The following is a 21,763-nucleotide window of genomic DNA, read 5'->3' on the forward strand; positions in this document are numbered from 1 at the left end:
TACCACTAACTCTACTTTATTCAAAATATTTAACTATTATAATATTAATTTTACAAATATAAAAAAATACAAAAAATTTGAAAAATTACAAAAAAATTAATATGATTATTTATCTAATTTCAATATATTTTTATCTATTTTATAATTTAATATATTTTAATTAAAAAAACCTAAATCTAGCACGAGTTACAGTACCACACTAGATGTAGTGTGATACTGTAGCAAATCTCCACTGTAGCGACAGATGTGACGTAAGACTAGAGCACACTACAGTAGAAATATCTCCACTGTGCTCAATGTTGGAGATGCCCTTAGGAACATATCTAAAAGTAATAAGGTACAAATATTGTAAGGCTCAGCTCGATCAAATTCATGAATGGTGGATGATATGAAAATGAAATTACATGGAGATGATGGATACTCGTTACCACTGCTTTGAATCTACACATCATGAGCTCAATGCAAGCCGTACACAGTGACGGAGAGGAGAGAGATTAGAATGGAAGATGTACATTAACCAATATGAATATTCCGCGACCAACATTTACTGTGAGGGTGAAATTTCCTATACCGGGAAGTGATGAAATCTGGAAAACTTCCCAAGAACTTTCCCAGGACAACGATTTTGCTGATGATGAATGGTAAAGCTTAGATTGATACAATAGAAGCTATGAGGGTGCTAAATGTATCTGACTTTACAAAAAGAAATGAAATAAATTACAAATTCTCTACAGGTCCGAATGATGTTATCCAACCAACTCAGTCGGAGGGGATAACCTTGCCGGAAGGGGGAGGCCACAGCCAATAGTTTTGGTTAACAGGGAGGTTAGGCTGCAATGATGCGATTGTGAACCCAGCAGATTGTGGAACTCCAATTGGTGGATGCTGAATTGAACTGCCATGTAAAAATTTCGACACAATAAATGGGGCAAATACATAAAGATACTGGAAACAGGACATATTCTGAGTGCATGAATGAAAAGAAAACTAATTTTCATACATGGATAATTTAAATGGTAAACTAAATCTATACGTTATTGCAGTAGTAGTTACAAATATAAACTGCTAGAACTACCGAAGGGGTTTCATTTTGGTGACTATTAGTGGCAAAGACCTATTTCTAACAAGGTAACGTTAATGACACAAAATCCAGGTACCGTAACAGATGTTCAGTTGTATCATAACACCTAGCTATTACAGCTAAGGTCACCGCATACACAACCTATGAGTGAGGCAAAAAGAAAAAACTGACCTGAATGAGAGAGACAAGGAGGATTCAACTGGTGCGTGAATTCCATTTTGATCAGGAGTAAGCAATGACCAAAAAACTGAGAATGAAAAGAAGGCAGACAATTAGAGGTTAACACCAAATTCTAAGCAAGAAAGAGCAAATGAAATAACTGGTGAACGCTGTTGTTTGTGGAGAGTTCAATGAAAAGGTAGTATCAACTCAAATGAAGCATGGTATTCAGATTAGCGTTCAAAACAAAATTGCTTTATGAATCACTATTGTTCATTCCCCTTCCTCTTGATCTATGTATCTTGGGATCATTTGAATTTACCTGATTGCTCTGCATGATCATTCAGACTAGGACAAAACAGTACGTTCTGCGTTATGAAGTCCAGGAGTTAGCCATATTTTTGGAATGTTAACATATGCGATCCACATCAAAGATATATATTAGCCAAGAGCAACTTTGTAGAGTCAAACAGGAAAACTCACCTCTTCTATACGTTGAGAGACATTATGGACTGCCTCTGCAGAAATAAATGAGTCAGATTCTTATTTTTGAAAAAGTAAACCCGGAAGAAAAGGATGAAAAAAATCGATGATATATGAGAAATGTTGCAATAAACATAAATTTATCCATAAAAGTCATGTAAATGGACCTTCCTAAACAATGATGATTTTATTGGATCTTAAAATCAGATACCCATTGTTTTAAAATGTAACAATGAAAAGCATATCCAGTCAATAGAGAACCACACAGCTCGCAGAGTATTGCTTCCCAAATGGAAAACAGTAGACGTTATTTCTAGGTTCATCTACTTCCATATCTCCATGAACATCTCAAACCATCAGCCTCCCCCAACTACTTGAGTGAGCACCACATTCCAACTTCAAAGACACCATCAACTATTCCTCTAAAATCAATCAGAAGATGAAAAAGGATGCCTGTCAATGCCACGTGCATATTCATGCAGTTGGTGACAAATTTGAAAGGCGATGGTAGCTAACAAGAGCAAACAGTCTACTAAAGTCTGAACCATAAATGCAGGACATACAATAATACTACCTAGTTTTGAAACACTGGGTTTTACAGCAAGTGTCAGGCCCAGAAAACAATCATCAGGTTGTGTGTCGAAATCCCATAGATTCAACTCAAGATTTGGCTTTGACCCTGCAGAGAATAATACAAGAAAACGTTAATTGGTTGGCCCACAAAAAAAAAGAGAATAGAAAAATGTTAATTAATAATCTTTGCACAGGTACGATAGTGAACTTCAAGACCCACCCATGTTGTTTAGCCTCAGCTCAAGTGGATCATGCAGTGGTGGATATGGAACACGAGCATCCACCTGTCCAGGATTTGTTTAGTAAAATTGATGTAATACAAATAGAAAAAAGAAAAATGACTCAAGAACACATGTATTACATTAAAAAAAGGATGCTGCAATGCCTGATCTGCCGTTGGCCTCCTTAACGGGTCCCATGAACAAAGTTGCTACAGACATTCAAAGCAGGGGGTGTAAGATATTATAGTAGTGCAAATGTCACTTTAATAAATGCTAGTCAGCCACAATACATACCTTGATTAAATCAATAGCATCTGGGCTAGCATTCGGAATGATATCCGATAGCTTGGTAGGTAAAATCTGCCCAAAAGTAATGGTGATAGATAAGAATAAAATAAAAGCAAGCATAAAAAACATAGAATATAAAATATAAATAATAAATAAATAAAACTACCTCTGAATAACTAATATTGATTAAACGAGAGATGTTTGTTGCTTCAGGAAATGATGTCCAATCTGGTGCACCCAAAACACAGCATATCTTGTACAGTTGATCTATTTCACTGCCAAGTGGTGAGAGTATAACAGTAAGGAAAAACCATCATAAGTTACATATCATTCTTTTACTTCAGTCAGTGATAAATGTTAAAGAACAAATCTACGTACACATCACCTACTACATACACAACACCTGCAAGTAAAGAAACATTCTTAAGATCACAGCACTGCCAAGATTGTTACACATTATACATATTTATAGTTATGCATCCATCCCATGGATGCATGCTCGCATATTCATGTACATAGACATAACAGTGTCCTCAAATATCTAAGGGTCATAGAACTGCCAAGACTAAGAAGGATAACAAATATTCCTTCCTCAATATCTATAGTTATTAATTCCCTAGCCATGAATGCATGCACACACATTCATGTACAAACACATAGTATCTATAAAGCATCAAAAGAGGCAAGACTAAGGATGCTATGAGTAAATTTGCATACACTACTTTAAGCAAAAGCAAAAAGGGTCCTACATATGCATGTAGAATCAATTTTGTTCTGGTGAAAACTTAAAAGTGCTTAAAGCACAAATGAATACAAAGTAGAAAAGAAACAATTTTAGAGGAAACAAAGAACAACCATATCATGTTCAATTTTTCAAGGAATACAATGTTAAATTACCAGTTACATAAAATCAATAAACTAGTAACTTTAAGCCATTGAAACTATTGACACTAGCAATCATAATTACAGATTCAACAGAAATACCAGAGTCCAGCATCACAGGACATGGCAACTGCATGTTACAGGAAACTTTACCAAAAACCAAACTTGAATACAAACTTGAGGAACATATTGAAGTTAGCATATATTAAATGTATGATATATGTTGGGACAACATAGTAAAGGAATACAAGTTGGACATCAAAGTATTTTCATGGCAGCAGGCATTTAATATGTGAGAAAAGATATATTTGTCAAAACAAAAGAAGTGCCTTAATTCACATCATCGTCCACCAAAATTGAAAAAAGGAAAAGCTCAGAAAAATAAATCACCTTTCACCAGGAAAAATAGGAGATGAAGTAAAAAGCTCTGCTAATATAGCACCAACAGCCCACATATCTGTAAATGTTACTTGTATCAAACATCATTCATGCCCTCCAAAAAATTGATATAGATAGACCTCAAAGTAACATTTAATGGAGAGAAAGAAATGCCTAAATCAAATTAACATGGAAAATAAATTATCAGATTCAAGTGATGTTTTGGATTCGTACAACAATACCATAAAACAACTAGAAGAAGATGCACACATGTACATATACACGCACACACAAAGATAATTAGACTAAGTTATATCCATGTACCAATAGCAGGAGTGTAGGAGGAAGACTGCAACAAAACTTCTGGAGCACGGTACCTGACATAATTATCCCACAAATTACTAGAAGGAAATAATACCGTATGAACAGGACATAATTACGAAGTAATCAGTGAGACTGCACCGACATTTTGTTAACATAAAGAAACATGAATGCAAAGTAAATGAGACAATTACTCACCATCGAGTAGAAACATATTCCGTATAAGGTGGCATCGATGATATTTCTCTCGCCAGTCCAAAATCAGCAATTTTAAGAACATTATTTGTCACCAGCAAGTTTTCTGGAAAAAGAAAAAAAGGATAGTCCACTATATGTATATCCACCATAAAAACCTACAGAATGCTCATAGATGTAAGGAAGATTTACCAGGTTTCAGATCTCGATGAAAATATCCATTTCTATGCATGTGAGCAAGTCCTTGCAGCATCTGAGACATGAAGCTGCGTATCTCCCATTCAGAAAAGGTTTTTGTCGCTCCCTCATGATTTCGTAAAGATTATGTTCCTAAAAAGAAATGTTCAACCTCTCACAATCAAACTGGAAGGGGATTCATTCAGTATAATGTTTGTTTACAATAAATAATTTTCTCACAACGAATTAAACAAAAGTACACAATTGTTGTATCATTATATTGAAAGGAAAGTACATTCAATAGTGAGAAGATCAGCAGTCAATCACCATTACTTGAAACCTTTATTATTAAATTAAACTATGAAATTTGTTGAAAGAGAAACAAAATTGAAGAATTTGTGCTACTTTGGGAAATGGATGAGGAGGTAGGTAGCGCCTGTACAACTGTCACTAAAGTTAATTATAGAATTCTGCAAAAATAAACCATGCATAGATTTAATTAATATAGGCTACCTTTCAAATTTTACAAGTTTAAACATTGTAATTAATATACCACATCCCTGGTACCCTAGCACTGGCATAGAAAATGATTACAAACTGGTATTTGTAACCAAGACAATGACAATTACTCTCCATGTTCCTAGCCCCAACCTAATCATAGTCATGTTCCCAAACTTCGTGTTGACCAAAAAAATGAAAATGAAGAAACTTAAATTATAATTACAGGGAGAGAAAAATACAATAGTTAAGTGGAAGATAAAATCATAAAACATCATGCATTTGTAGAATAATGTGAAGTTGGAAGAGATCCTTACCATGTACTCAAAAATGAAGAATAGTTCATTGCTTTCCCTGACAACCTCCTTTAGCTTTACAATATTAGGGTGATTTAGTTTATGAAGGGCCTGCAGATAATAAATAGAACAAGCTCTTGTGATTAAGGGTTATGTAAAAAGCAAAGGACTCTAACATTCAAGGAATTGTTACAGTTTACCTTAACTTCTCTTAGATTCATACACTCTTCCCAAAAGTAGAATTTCCGTTTCATTTTCTTTACAGCAACCTAGATTGAAAGCATTCACAAAATGCATCAGGAGCAACAAATCAAGGAAGTTCCACATTAATAAATTCACTATTGTCTTGTTTATCTTAAGAAAAAGTATAAACAAGGGGGATTTCAAAAGACTGCCCATGGTAGACTGTGTTAAGTGTTCCAGTCCAAGGGCTTCCGAATCACCACTGTAACATCCTCATTGAGGTGACAAACACCAGAATCATTTTCCAAACTCCAAAGTGAACCTTGAAGCGTTCAAGTTCTTCTAATCTTGTATATATATCTATACGCACACATAAACTGTACATGCACCAAATTTATACTTGAAGGGCTACTTAGATTATATAAGCTCTAATATCTCATGTCATGCATATATCCAACATTTCTAGCAATAGACAGCTCAAAATGCTTGCCAACATTACAGATATCCTGCTTGTTACACTCACAACTAGAGGCGACTTACATTGTCTTTCCAACATGATTTTTAAGTGCAGCAAAGTTTATAACCTTAACCACTGAATTAACTTCTACCATAAGTGAGGTGCAAGACTTATGTTGATTTTCCCACATGTTAGAAGAAAATTTTTAAGTGCAGCAAAGTATATAATAATATTAATCATTGAATTAACTTCAACCATGGCTGAGGAACAATGAGCAGAAGAACAAATCTTATCGACAAATAAAAAGAATTAGTGTGGTTATGTAAACTGAAAGATCAAAAAACACAACAGGAGCAAGTTACTTACAATCTCAAATGTTTCTATATTGAAGGCTTTGAACACACTACCACAGGTGCCATCTCCAAGCTCCTCGGAAATTTTATACCTAAGTGAGAAGAGAAAGTAGCAAGATATAGTGCCAAAGAGATACAAGCTTTAAATGAGTAGTTGACAAATTTTAAAAATGTCAAATCCAGTGGCAAGAAACAAACCTTTCCATTCTTGCAATTGTAGCAGATGACAATCAACAATTTGTCAATGTAGTTCTAGCAACCTCCAAATGGAGGTGTTTACAGTATTGACAAAGGCTTGATCACTAGTTTGCATATATGGTTTACTGCTAAACTGTAGCATGAAATGTAAGATACCGACAGGAAAAGACTTCTCATCGTAAGAATGATAAAATATCGGCCAGATAATTATCAACATCCTCAACTGCAGCTTCTACAAGCTGCGGCTGGAGCTTATCATCTAAGCTCAATGAATCTATGAGACCTCCAAAATAACTCCAGCACAAGTGTAAACTTCATCGGTTGATCCATTTTCCTTACAAGTTGCGGAACTGATGCCCCATATATCAAAACCAGGTTTGGGCTGTAAACAATCATAAAAAATCAGCATAACTTTACAAGACTAAACTGCGTAACATAAATCATGATCTAAAGAAAGAAAACTAACCAACATATTAGACCCAATCTTATAAGGCTTGTATAACAAAAATACAAAACAAAATTCTGCCCAAGATTGTAACACGGTGGCCTAGACATAGAAATTAACGTTGACTGAGGTCATGTATCAAAAAAAATTTCTTTATTTTTTTTGGGGGTGGGTGGGTGGGGGAGGGGGGAATCAGAAACAAACAAGGCAGTATCAATCTCTCCCTCCGTACCCGCTTTTTTACTAATTAATCAGCAAAATGTTCTGTAACAAATGAAAATCTCTGGATTTCAAACAAGGAGGAAATAAATCAGCAAATTCAATCAGATCTCCTACATATAAAGCCACAGATACAATTTATTTTTAACATCTTATCCATAAAAATAAAATCTAACTCAAGCATAACGCACAGATAAAAGAAATTAAAACCAAAATAAAGTGAGCTTGCTGGAAATCATCGATTTTCTAAAGCTGAAGAAGACAAATCAACCAATTTGAATTGTAAACAATAACATAAATCATCAAAAAGTGTAGGAGGGATAACCTTTCCCTAAATTAAAGAAAAATCTCCTTAACCGAAAACTGAACAAGAATTACAAAAAGGGTGAAAACTGATAGCTATCATGTTTAGCAAAAGAAAAGAAAAACATATACGTTCTATTTCCTCACCGAGAAAAAGCAAGTATTTCTTTTTTATTAAAAAAGGAAATATATAAATCTAAAACTATGAATTTAGTATCCAACGAACACCAGAACTCAATTATACTCAATAAAATCACATAGGCCATGGCCAAATTTAAATTAGTCTTCTCCGTTTTACCACTTCAATTATTAAAAATTTGCAACAAAAAAAAAGAATCGACAGCTTCCGGAAACTTTTTACCTCTCCTTTTTCTCGGAAAACAAACAGGAAGTAAAACGAAAACTCCAACTGCATTCCAATGTAGAAAATAATAACACAGCTCAGAAACATATATATTTATCCAAACAACGATTCTGAATTCTAAAAATTAAAATGTTTTTTTAAAGAAGAAGACAGATAGAGAAGAATAAATAGATTAAACTCACCTTCAAGGCACAAAGGGCGAAAATTATCTAAGGAAGAAAGAAAAAGAAAAAGGTCGCCAATGTATGTAGGATGATGTTTAAAACAATGAAAAGGGAAGAATTTCTGAGAGAGAGAGATTTAGATTACTAGAGAATCCATATGAGAGAGAATTCCGCAGAAGAAACGAAGGAGAAGAAACCGAGGAAAAATAAAATATTAAATTAAAATATTATTTTTTTAAAAAATAGATAATTATAGTTTTTTATTATTATTTATTTATTTTTCTTTACAAAATTGAAAGTTGAAACGAAGAACAATGCTTAGTTGGGGTGGGGAAGGGAGGTGGTCCAACTTTAATATAATATTGTTTCTTTGTTGAATTACAAGGTTATCCCTACAGATATTGATATATTACGTAGTTGCATTTTTTTGGACGAGATTGCCCTGAATTGATGGATAAGGAGTGACGTGGACGGCAACTACAATGGGCGCGATGAGTACGGGACTTGAGCGTCATTGAAGGATAAGTATATGGGTGTTCTTGTCTGTGACGAAATTTGAAGTGCGGGTTTAGCGTGTGATTGATACGGTTCGGATTCGGCTTGTTTCTTTGCGTGATTCGGGTCTAAATTAAGGATCGGTTCCTCTTGGGCTGGAATTTGGAACGACCTGCCATTAGTACTAGTAGCATGCTCATTCGTGCTATTGTGGTTAACAGCTAACACCACCCATTGTTTTTATTATTATTTATATCACCACCCATAGTATTTGTATTTTTTACAATTAATTAAGTTCGGTGTCCTTTGTATTAAAATATTAGCCCATTTTCAAAATAAATGTTTAAATTATTTTTAAAATAATTTAAGTTTTTATTACTATAAAAGTCTAATATTTCGTTTCATCCTCGTATGCATAAAGTATAACATAACCCGTCCTAGCTGGCTCCTACGGACCTTCGAACTACAGCCCGTCCTCTTCTTGCATCAGGAGCTATGACCACCAAGCAGTTTTAGGAAGAGATCCGACAGAAAAACTGTAAAGTCCAATGGCATAATCTGCTTTGGTTTTCATTTCACATTCCTAAGTACAGTTTAATTTATTGGATGGTAATCTTGGATCGTATTCCTACTAATGATAGATTGCAATGTTTTGGAATTGAAACTAATAATCAGTGCATCTTCTGTTCCGAAGGAAGGGAACTCAAGGATCATCTCTTTGCCGAATGTAAGACAACTGTTTCAATCTAGAATTCTATTCTCCAGCTCTCAGATATACATAAACCTTTCCTTACTTGGACTAATCTCCTTGATTGGGCATACAACACTGGAAAGGTAAATCTTTACTAGCTAGTATCTTGAAGATTTCTTGGTGCACCCTCAACTATACCATATGGGAAGAAAGGAACCGAAGATTTTTTAGAGGAACTTATAGATCCGATGACGAGATTCTTGACTCAATTAAACAGATTGTAGGAACTCAACTTAGCAATAGAAATGTTAATATATTTGATAGAACTAACCTATCTCTTTGTAATTATTGGGATATAATATAATTTTTTGGTGTAATTAGAACCCTTTCTTTTGCTCTTTTGATTGTATTGGATTTAAAGCTATTATGCTTTTTCGGTAATAAAATTCAAATTATTCAAAATAAATAAATAAATTATAACATAACTTTTTAGTTGCATTTTATTTTCTTTTTCAATAAATAAAGTTATATCTAATCCCTCCCAAACTCAACTCTGCTGTGTCATTCCTTATTTTTAATTTATTGCATATATTTAAATACTTGAAATTTTTCATATCTAAATTATGTGGGGTTTAAAAACTGTTTCTCAAATAAGTAATCACATGGGTTTTACAACTAATATAAAAAATCCGACGTGCCATTTCTATTTTACACAAGGAGTACACATAGGGGTGTTCATTCGGTTAAAACGGTGGCCGATCGAACCGAATTAATCAAATTTTTTTTTCTTTAACCGTTAACCGAACTGAATTTTTTTTCGAACATATTAACTGAACCGAATAAATTTCGGTTAATTCGGTTAATTTCGAATTAACCGATTTTTTTAAAAATTTTATAATTTATATAAAAATTAAATATTTTTAATTCAAAAAAAGTTTATAATTAATTTAAATATATATATAAAATAAAATTTTAGATAAATTTTTAATTAATTAGTATTGATTTAAGTTTAAAAGTTATTGGATCTTAAATTATTAATTGAGTTTTAAATGGTTTGGGCTTAGCCCATATGTTATATATAATATATTTAATATTTTTTAATTAAAAAACAGTTTACAAATAATTTAAATAATATATAATTATAAAATAAAAAATTTATATAATTTTTTAATTAATTAATATTGATTTAAGTTTAAAAGTTATTGGATCTTAAATTATTAATTGGGTTTTAAATGATTTGGGTTGAGCTCATATGTTATATAATATATTTAATATTTAAAATTTAATTTCGGTTAATTCGGTTAATTAACCGAATTCGAACCGAATTAACCGTTAATCGAATTCTAAATTTTTTTTAACTGTTAACCGACCGAACTAATTCGATAACCGAACCGAATTAACCGAACTAATTCAATTCAGTCGATTAACCGAATTAGTTCAGTTATTTGAACACCCTTACATATGGATCAAAGTATTTTGCACAGAAACATTAGAACCAAACCCAAATCTCACCACATGACGATGCTACTCTTTCCCACATGAAAACCCAACATTTCTGTCGAAATCCTTGAAGACGAAAAGGAACGTGTAATTATCAGCCTTAACATTCTGTCTCAACATGTTCAAATGCACTGAAATCCCATGTTTTGGGCAATAAGTCCTTGAGTAGCCTGTGATCATTGTGTTCCAAAGGAACACACTTTTCGGTTCAGGAATTTTATCGAACAAATTGTGTGCATGGCCCATGTCAGCCGATTTACCCATACAGAGAAAGGAATGACTTTGCTATGGGAAATCGGTGTTCTGATCAGGCCAAATGTTATGATTCGGCAATGGATTTGTTTGAATTGGTCTGTCGATTTGCAGGTTTCTACCAGAGAGAAAGGCGGGTCGAGCTGATGGAAACCTGGGTAAGCCATGTAGAAGTCATTAAACTTTGGGAAAGATTTGGAGTGTTTTGATAAAATGGGATATTGAAATTGGAAGAACAGTTGCATCAATTTGCTATTTCATGAAGCAGTACATCAAAAATGAATTAAAAAAATAATTGAAGCTCAGAAGCGCTGTTTTGTTCGCCTAGTTTATTAGGCGATAGTGAAGACCCAATTCTTCAACGGATCAATCAATCATCATAGCTTCACAATGCACCAGCCGGGAATCGAACCCGTGTCTGTACCGTGTCAGGGTACTATTCTACCACTAGACCACTAGTGCTTTCTGTTGATGAAGAACAACTAAATATATATATATTTTTTTTACAAGAGATGGAAGTGAAAAAAGTAGAAAATTTAAGACATACCAGTCATGGCATAAACCACACTCGGATACCTAAAGATGGAGTTTTAAAAAAAAGAAAATAAGAACGATATGATTTACGTTAGCCATTGATAGTGACATGAGTATGATTTTACTTTTTAAAATTTTACGTGTGTATATAGAATAGTTTTAGTTCACAGTTTTATATTTATGCGACAGATATATCAAATAAATATTACAAGAAAAATAAATAATTTAAATAACATATTATGATATTATATCCTAAAATCAAATTATATATTAATATTCATCAAAGATTTCACTAAAGAAAAGAATCATTACAATAGAGTTTGAATCTCTTTTGAATGATTTGAAACTAGAGATGAGTATGGGTCGGGTTTCTACCAATCCGAACCGAAATATATATACCCTCCACTCGATCCTATTTTTTGAAATAAAATCTTAACCCGATACAATCTGAAATAATAAAAAAATATTTTTATTCAATTAAAAAATGATTTAATTGAAAAAATAATATATAAAATGGTATTATTGTAATTATTCATAAATTTATAATGTAAAATTATTTTTTTACGTCAAGTATTGTTCACCCTAAACTCGAATCTGACCCGACCCGAACAACAACAACAAAACCCTGATTCCCATATACAATGAGATAAGGGGGAGGTAGGGTAGTATGCTGACCCCAACGCCAGGTTGAGAGCAGCTTCCGTGGAAGACCTCCGGCAGTAAGAAAATTAAAAATAAAGATAAGATGCAAATGCGTGTATAAATAAATAAATAAATACATAGATGAACAGTCTTCATATGCAGTCTTGATATGTGCGTCTGTAATGGGGAGTAATCCCTGTAAATAATTCCCTACAAATAATTCCCTACATAGAAATCTTAACCCGATACAATCTGAAATAATAAAAAAATATTTTTATTCAATTAAAAAATGATTTAATTGAAAAAATAATATATAAAATGGTATTATTGTAATTATTCATAAATTTATAATGTAAAATTATTTTTTTTACGTCATGTATTGCTCACCCTAAACTCGAATCTGACCCGACCCGAACAACAACAACAAAACCCTTATTCCCATATACAATGAGGTAAGGGGGAGGTAGGGTAGTAGGCTGACCCCAACGCCAGGTTGAGAGCAGCTTCCGTGGAAGACCTCCGGCAGTAAGAAAATTAAAAATAAAGATAAGATGCAAATGCGTGTATAAATAAATAAAAAATACATAGATGAATAGTCTTCATATGCAGTCTTGATATGTGCGTCTGTAATGGGAGTAATCCCTGTAATAATTCCCTACAAATAATTTCCTACATAGAAATCTCTGCATATAGACTGAAAATGTAAGACCCAGCTAAATTTAAAAAGAAGAAACATGAATAGAAATGATAAACAAAAGTCAATAATAGCAAGCTACAAGAAGGAATAAATTCAAATGAGTTAATTCTTAAACTAAGGCAACACTACTCCGATACCCTAGTTCTAAGCCTTCATACATTTCAATGACAGAAACATGTATAAAGTAGAAGTCATGGAAAGTACTACAAAGACATTAAAAAGAAGACAGAGATGTTACACCCTATGGCTGTGAACCGCACTACTCGACTACCCTGGTCTTAAGTCTCCATACTTTCCTATCAGAGGTCATGTCATCGGTAAGGGCTAATTCCTTCAAATCAGATCTTAAGCAGTCTTCCCACTTCTATCTTGGTCGTCCTCTCCTTCTGACACCGTCGACTGTAATCGACTCTACCCTCCTGACCGCATCCGACGGTTGTCGCCTAAGGACATGCCCAAACCACCGTAGTCTTCCCTCCCTCAATTTTTCGGATATAGGCACCACCCCCCAAGTACATCCTAATAGCAGAGTTAGGTGTCATATCCCACAGAGTCCTACCACATGTCCATCGAAGCATTCTCATTTCTACGGCCTCCATTCTCCTTATGTGATCCTTCTTGATTGCCCAATATTCTGATCCATACAGCAGCGCTGGTCTTATTGCCATTCTATAAAATTTTCCCTTTAGTTTTAGAGGAACCTTCTTGTCACACAAAACTCCAGTAGCAGCCCTCCACTTAGCCATCCCGCATTTATACGGTGTGTAACGTCTTCATCTACACCCCCATCTTTATGTATCATAGACCCTAGGTACTTGAAACAATCATTTGAGGGGATAATGTGTCCTTTTATGCATACTTCTACATCTTCATCGTTTTGGTTTCCACTGAAGTTTGAACATACATAATTTTTCTTTTCAATATTGATCCTTAGACCTTTTTCTTCCAAAGCAGTCTTCCATATAGCAAGTCTACTATTCAGCTCAGTTTTTGTTTCAGCAATTAGGACAATGTCGTCAGCTAAAAGCATACACCATGGAACACCGTCTGGTGTCGCACAATAGATGTCGTCCGTAATCAAGGCGAAGATGTAAGGGCTAAGAGCCGACCCCTGGTGGAGTCCGATTTCCACCGGGAATGCCTTGGTGTCGCCAACTGTAGTCCTGACGGTAATAGTAGATCTACAGTACATATCACGAATCACCCGGATATAAGCAGTTGGGATCCGTCTCGTTTCCAGGGTCTTCCAGATCGTATCGCGGGGAACGCTATCATACGCCTTCTCAAGGTCAATGAACGCCATGTGAAGATCACTATTTTTTTCCCTATATTTCTCCATAAGCCGTCGAAGTAGATGAATCGCCTCCGTAATAGACCTGCCTGACATAAAGCCAAATTGGTTTTCTGAAACCCTAGTAACATGTCTCAACCTAGCCTCTATTACCCTTTCCCATAGCTTCATGGTATGGCTGAGTAGTTTAATACCTCTGTAGTTACCACAACGTTGGGGATCTCCTTTATTCTTATAGATTGGTATCACCGTAGACTCTCTCCACTCCTTTGGCATCTTGGCAGTCTCTAAAATAATATTAAAGATGTTGGTCAACCACTTAACTCCCTCTTCTCCTAGGGTCAACCACACAGTGATAGGAATTTGATTTGGACCGACAGCTTTGTCCCTCCCCATCTTTCTAAGAGCCATTTTGACTTCCTCAAACTCAATTATACTTGTAGGGCAGTCATTGGCCGTAGTATGATGGTCGACTGACCCATCAACGATATTATCTCTACAGGGAGAGGCACCATTATTAAATAAGCCAAAGAAGTAACTACCCCAAACCCTCTTAATATCATCTTTAACTAAAAGAACACCATTGTTTTCCTTAATAAACCTAATGCTACCTAGATCCTTTTTCCTATTTTCCCTGGATTTTGCAAGCCTGAAGATGCCGTTTTGTCCTTCCTTGGTGTCTAATCTCTTGTACATTTCCTCGTATGCTTTATCATTTGCTTTAGCCACTGTTTTCTTGGCTTCCCGATTTGCGTCCTTGTATCTTTGTTTAGCTCTCGCTCTTTCTTCATCGTCATTGCATTGTAAAAACTCCTTGAAGCAAGTTTGTTTTCTCTTCACCATAGTTTGGACTTCTTCGTTCCACCACCACGATTCTTTATGTTCCTTGACCTACCCTGTCGAAACCCAAGAGTGTTTTTGCCCACATCTCTAATGGAATTTGCCATATTTTCCCATAACATATATGCATTATTTAATTTTGTAGTTCCAAAACCTGTATTAGACAAAACCTTACTCCTAAAGTCATCAGCTGTCGCTCCATGTAAGTGCTTCCAAAGGATCCTAGGTTTATCAAGTTTATCCCTCCTATGAGTGCTCCGCCCGCGGCGTACGTGGAATACCAAAACCAACAATCTGTGTTGTGATACACATGCCTCTTCAGGGAACACCTTACAGTCAATGCAAGACCATCGATCCCGATTTCGAACCAGAATGTAGTCGATTTGGGTACAATATTCCCTGCTATGGAACGAAATCAAGTTCACATCTCTCTTTTTAAAGAAGGAGTTAGTGACCACCATATCATGTGCAGTAGAAAATTCAAGCAACGTACGCCCCTCCTCGTTCCTACTACCAAAACCGAAACCCCCATGAACACCGTCGTACCCGTCGGTTGCACTACCTATATGGCCATTGAAGTCTCCCCCTATGAAAACTCTTTGGTCCTCTGGAATGCTCCTAAGTACATCATCTAACTGATTCCAGAAGCAATGTTTTTCCCCATCCCCTAGGCCAACGTGTGGGGCGTACACTGAAAGGACATTCACCACTTCCGCTTCTATAATAACCTTAATCATCATGATCCTATCCCGGTATCTACAAACTTCAACTACACTTTCCTTGAGCCTAGAGGATACCAAGATACCCACCCCATTTCTAGCGTTATCTACGCCTGAATACCATAACTTGTACCCATTACACTCTCTGGCGCGAGCCTCTTTCCACTTAGTCTCCTGAATACATGCAAAATCAATTTTCCTATTATTAAGTACGTCAGTCAGCTCCAGCAGCCTAGCATTTAATGTGCCTACATTCAACAAACAAACTCTAAGTCTAGTCTCCTTGGCACCACTTTGTCGAGCCCTCCCCTTATACGCCCTATGGGATCTAAAAGAAGGACATGACCTCAAGTAATCATCTATAGCCGAAGCTATGAGGAACTATGAAAACGCTAGAGAATTGAGGGGTACTAAGAAGCCTAGTTAGTTACTTAATAGGATTTTAAGACAAATTAACACTATCTTACTTAACTTTAGACCAACAACAAGAAACCAATGATTGAATTTATATCTTACTTAAATATGTAAAAGTAAAATACAGAGGTCATTATTATCTTTGTATTCAAATTCGAACATGTCAAACATATTTAACTAATTTAACACCCAAGATCTATAACTTTTAAAACACCAACAGAAAAATTCGAGGGCTTTAATATGGGAAGTGGTGAGATCGAATTTCGGAGTTGCAAAGGTGTAGCCAGAGATGTGGTATGGAGCCAGAGATCGTGATATAAACCAGATATATATAACAACAGATAAACAAAAAGCAATAAACCACTCAAAATCCTGCAAGAAATAGTTAAGAAAATTCCAAAATATTATCTACTATGATAACCCATAACTTGCAAAATTCAAAAATCAAGATATAATAGCCAAAAAAATCGATAAACAAAATAAAACGAAAAACGATGTATACAAAAGAGCAATTAGAAACAAGAAAAAATAGACTCGACTGAAGAAGCTGCAAATTGAAAAGAACATAAACTCAAAATTATATAGTTAGAAGACTATAAATTTTCGATGTTACCAAAGGAGATCTGAAAAGCGAAAGTGGAATGGAGATCTGAAAAGCGAAAGTGGGATGGAGCATTTCCCAGGGAGTTAAAAACCCAAGCGTATTCGCTGTAAATCCAAACAATTTACAAAGAGATCGAAGGAAATGGATTGACTGCTACTGCCTTTGTAAACTACTACTACGGTTTAGATATGGAATTTCTTGGAAACAAATCTGAAGAAGTTTCGCCCAGTAAATGGAAAGTTGTGTGAACGCGACCATTATTGACCCGACCCGAACATCACTTTTAAAAAAATCTGAGCTGAACCCCAAATTATAAAAAACAGCCCGATCGAGACGGGTTGAATCGAACCCGTCAGATTTGGGTCCTATGCCCATCCCTATTTGAAACACATCCCGCTAGACATGTCTCAACTAAAAATCGTTTTGCAATCTAGTTAGGGCTTTTGTTACCTTCTCCGGACATACTTTAGCCGAGGCATGCCTAGCAAGCGGTTTTGCAAATTGCAATAAGTTGTAAACAGCATCACTCCATACACGGTTTTGTGAGGGCTGAGACACCGACCTTCCATGGTTCCCAGCAGCTCCATGCGTAAAGCTTGGGCTTGAGAAGTCTCCGAAATTGGAAACAGCTTTCTTAAAGTCCAACAATCACTCGGCAAAAGAATTAGAATCCCACAGGTTTAAGGCAGTAGTTAAACATGAAGGCTCTCCACAGTCCATACAGCTTGTGCTGCCTGCCATGGATTTAAATAGTGATAAGCTATCAAAATAATGATAATTATATAACAGTAAAAGTATTGTCTGAAACTTTTATTGTACGATCGCTATATTTATATATCCACAATAACACCTGCTATAAACTTATATTGCAATTGCGACAAACACAACATAATCAAAAATACGTTCACAATCATAATTTAAATCTCTATTTTTGACCAAATGAAGTTATTTAATGAAATATATATGTTTGGTTGTTTTTCACTAGAGATGGAATTTAATGTTTTGTAATGGGTACTAAAGCGATGAAAGTGACAAATAATATTCTTTCTATTTCATAATTTTTGTCTTACATTAATTAAGCATATAATTTTAGGAGATAATTTTGACCATATTTTTAAGTTATATAAGATGAGAAAAATGATAAAATTATTTCATAATTTTTGTCTTACATTAATTATTTCTACAAAGAGAGTGATAATTATCATGTATAGAATTTTATTAATTATTTTCAAAAAAATAATTTTATTAATTAAATCAATTTTGATACATTACTTTTTTTTGTATTTGAAATTGTTTCAAATTTAATATTAACTACTAAAACGAAGAGTCTATATTTTCTTACAGTTTTGCCGACTTCTCTTTTTAACTATCAAAGATGTTAAACCATTATGTTTTCTTACATTTTTTTTCTAAATAATTTAATTATTTTTATAAGTAAAGTCAGACGACGCCATATTTACAATGGATAATATCCAAGATAACTACTTATTTGATCATTCACTTATTATTTAATTTTTATTTTGTTCATTTAATTATTATCTTTTAAAAATTATATTTAAAGTTACGTTTCAGTTATGTTTTGATCACCCATTGTTAAAAAATTAATGATGATATTGATATAGCATTTTTTTTATTAATTCTCAATGTTGATGTGGCATTATCTTATGATGACATGTGAATATCATCGTTAATTTAACGATAGGTGACCAAAATAAAACCAAAATATAACGTTAGATATGATTTTGAAAAAGAAATAGTTAAGTGACCAAAACAAAAACTAAATAATAGGTTGATGACAAAATAAGTAGTTTACCCTAATATTTATTGTTTAATGGAAGTCGTTTAACATTTAAAATGGCTAGGCCCTAACATAAAAAACGATGCCTCGAAACAGCCCAAGAAGAAGACCATCTGAGCCCATTATTCTTGTTTTATATAAATCTCAACCGAGTCAAGGAAAGATAATCCGAGTTCAGTGTTTGGAGTTGAGAGTGAAACAAAATGAATATCAGCTGCGCGTTGAAGTTGAAGGTGTCTCCCATTGTGCTCCTGTTGGTTCTTTTCTCATTAGGTATGTTCCTTATCCGATCAACCTTTTCGTTCATTAGTTATACGTTCTCTCGATTTCCAGATCTGATCGACTGTTGAAACGTCTCTTGTGTTCTGATTTAATCTATCTTCTTTTTTCTAATTTGTTAGCAATTCAGCTTACTTACGCTTTAATTAATTATCCGTTTCATTCGTGTACACTTTAAACTCCTCAGCGAATGCCAAGAAGTCCGGAGTTGTGACCGAGCTGCAGATCGGCGTCAAAGTGTTTCTTTGCCCCTTTTTATTCGCTATTTAATTACATTTTTGCGTATCTTTTCATACTTATCTGATCGGCGATAAATCAAACGCTGTAAAATCCGTCTCTCATTAGCTTTAATATGATATAGTGCATTTTGGAGAGTGTTAGGTTTGAGATTTTGAGTGGTCGTATTTTCTCCTTTATTTGTATACATTTATTTAGCATTGATTTTTCATGGCCGTTTATCTACGAATGTGGAATTTTCTACTTTGCTCATGAAACCTAACGAAATGCAGAGTTCAATTACAGAATGAGGTTTTAATTTTTACCTTTTAATTTGGTAATTTTAGTTCTTGTTGTTGAGTTTTCTGTGCATAAAAAACGATTTGACTGTTATTTATTGTTTCTCATTCTTTTTGGTCCCTTTTCTCTTTACTTTTGTGATCTTATTATATATTTATTTCTCACCTTTTTCACAGTATAAGCCCCCATCATGTGAATTCCAAGCTCGTAAAGGTGATACCGTGATAGAGTCAAAGTGCACTATCGGGTATGTTTCACTAGCTTCAGCTGGATGTTAAGTTTTATTATCATATTTCTTGACCCTTGAGCATAAATGACAATATTTACTTGTGCCTTTCTCCCCTGCTAAACATTTTCGAGCTCTCTATATGTTGTCTGGTTTCAACTTTCTAGCATGTTCTTTTGTTGGATTTTGGAATAGAAGTTTGGTTTAAAATTTATATTTTTGATTGTGCTTTTTCCCCTGTTCCAAATATCATTTAGTTGTGCATTTTTCTATTTCTAATTCATTGCACTAAAGGGTTTAAGAGGAGAAAAAGAAAAGCAATAAGTGATTTGTTGTGAATTTTTGTGGTTAAGATTTAAGAATTATTGCTCTGAAAGTTTTTATGGTTGGAATTAATCGTTTAACTACCTATGAGCTATGAGTTTCTTGGTTTACATGAATTTTCATTCATTTTTGCAGGGGAAGCTCATTGATGGAACAAATTTTTATTCCAGTTTCGAAAGGGGTGATCCCGTTGAGTTTGAGCTTGGTAGCGGACAAGTAATCAAAGGTTAATTCCCCTTAACAAATGCTCCACCTTTTGTTATTACTCTGAAAATGAATCATTTGCTTTACAACCAGATTGTTTATTCCTTACATTGTATGGAGTTCATTGATGCCTGAAAATGGAAATGATATTTGCAGGATGGGACCAAGGATTGCTGGGGATGTGCGTCAAGTTGAAAATACCCGCCAAGCTTGGATATGGTGAACAGGGTTCACCGCCCACCATCCCAGGTAAAATATTTGTTTTTGTTCGTATTCGTTTATGCTCGACTATTCAACGATAAACAGTTGTCGGTTATGCATATAATATTGAAGGAGTGATATTATTTTGGAAATTTTGAATCAAATCTTTGCTTTAGATGGCTGTTTGTTTGTCCAGAAGGATCTAAAATAAAATGACAAATTTGAGGTTGTGCCAAACTTAACAGGTGGAGCAACGCTAATATTTGAAACAGAGCTTGTTTCGGTCAATGGGAAGCCATCGAGTGGTGGGGATACGACTGACGATGAGCTATAGATTAGTTACTTGCAGCAGATTAGCGGTATCCTTCTTTATTTACGTTTGTTTTCCTTTTAGAAACGCTATATGCAGTCATGGATAAGGGAGGTGGTTCCGCTGAAATTTTTTATATATTTTAAATATTTTTATTGATAATCTATTTTTGTTTTTTAAAAAATTTATAAGTTTATCCTATTTAAAATATCATAAATTTGTTCCTTAACATAAAATTTTATATCTGTCTCTTACTATATGAAAGCAACAACTTCCACGGTTCACAAAACATTTAACATTATTTGATTAAAATCGATTTTGTTTTATTAGGATTGAACAAGAAAATTGAAAAAATTGGTAACCGATTCGGATAGTAATAATTGGTTACTTCGGTTTGGTTTTATTAAATTTAGTTCGTGGTTATAAACAAAAATTTGAAATTATCAAAACGAATTTATCTAATAAATAATTTGTGAATGCAACGTGTAAACCTTCCAAAAGTTAAAAATAGGATTAAAAATGTTTACGAATTAAATTAAATTTAAAAGTAAGTACAAGCATTTAAATTTATATTTGCCCATTAAAAATGAAGAAATAAGATTACTTTTAATCTTTGAATTTGACCTCTTTAATTTATTTTAATTCATGAACTTAAATTTTCCATGATTTTGATATTACGATACCATGAGTATATTTCATTGGTACACTCTAAAAAACATATTACTTTTGGAGAAAAAATCTTACGTGAAAATTCATCCAATAAAATCAAGTGTGTGATTTGGTGGATTAATCAAAATAAAATATTAGAAATCGGAATGGCAAAAAAAAGTTTACTAAAATTAGAGTGGAACATAATTTTTTTTAAAAAATTAAAGAAAATTATAAAAATTATTTAAGGACTTAAAATTGTTTTATAAAAAAATATAGAGAAAATAAAATATTTCTGAATTTAAAATAGTGAAATTCTGGAAGCATCCTAAACCATTAG

General features: G+C 34.0%; 2 non-coding genes and 2 pseudogenes across 2 annotated transcripts; 1 reads left to right on the plus strand and 3 right to left on the minus strand.

Annotated features, from left to right (window-relative positions):
• Positions 1-500: 500 nt before the first annotated feature.
• LOC120167723 lies at positions 501-8,474 on the minus strand (annotated as a pseudogene).
• A 3,000-nt stretch (positions 8,475-11,474) lies between these two features.
• LOC120167798 lies at positions 11,475-11,562 on the minus strand. The gene has a single exon (XR_005520077.1). It is a non-coding gene; the product is annotated as a small nucleolar RNA snoR114 (small nucleolar RNA).
• A 5-nt stretch (positions 11,563-11,567) lies between these two features.
• TRNAV-GAC lies at positions 11,568-11,638 on the minus strand. The gene has a single exon. It is a non-coding gene; the product is annotated as a tRNA-Val (tRNA).
• A 7,236-nt stretch (positions 11,639-18,874) lies between these two features.
• On the plus strand, positions 18,875-20,883 carry LOC120167663 (annotated as a pseudogene).
• Positions 20,884-21,763: the final 880 nt, after the last annotated feature.

This window comes from Hibiscus syriacus, unplaced genomic scaffold (genome assembly GCF_006381635.1).
Source record: "Hibiscus syriacus cultivar Baekdansim isolate YM2019G1 unplaced genomic scaffold, ASM638163v2 tig00111693_pilon, whole genome shotgun sequence".
NCBI lineage: Eukaryota > Viridiplantae > Streptophyta > Magnoliopsida > Malvales > Malvaceae > Hibiscus > Hibiscus syriacus.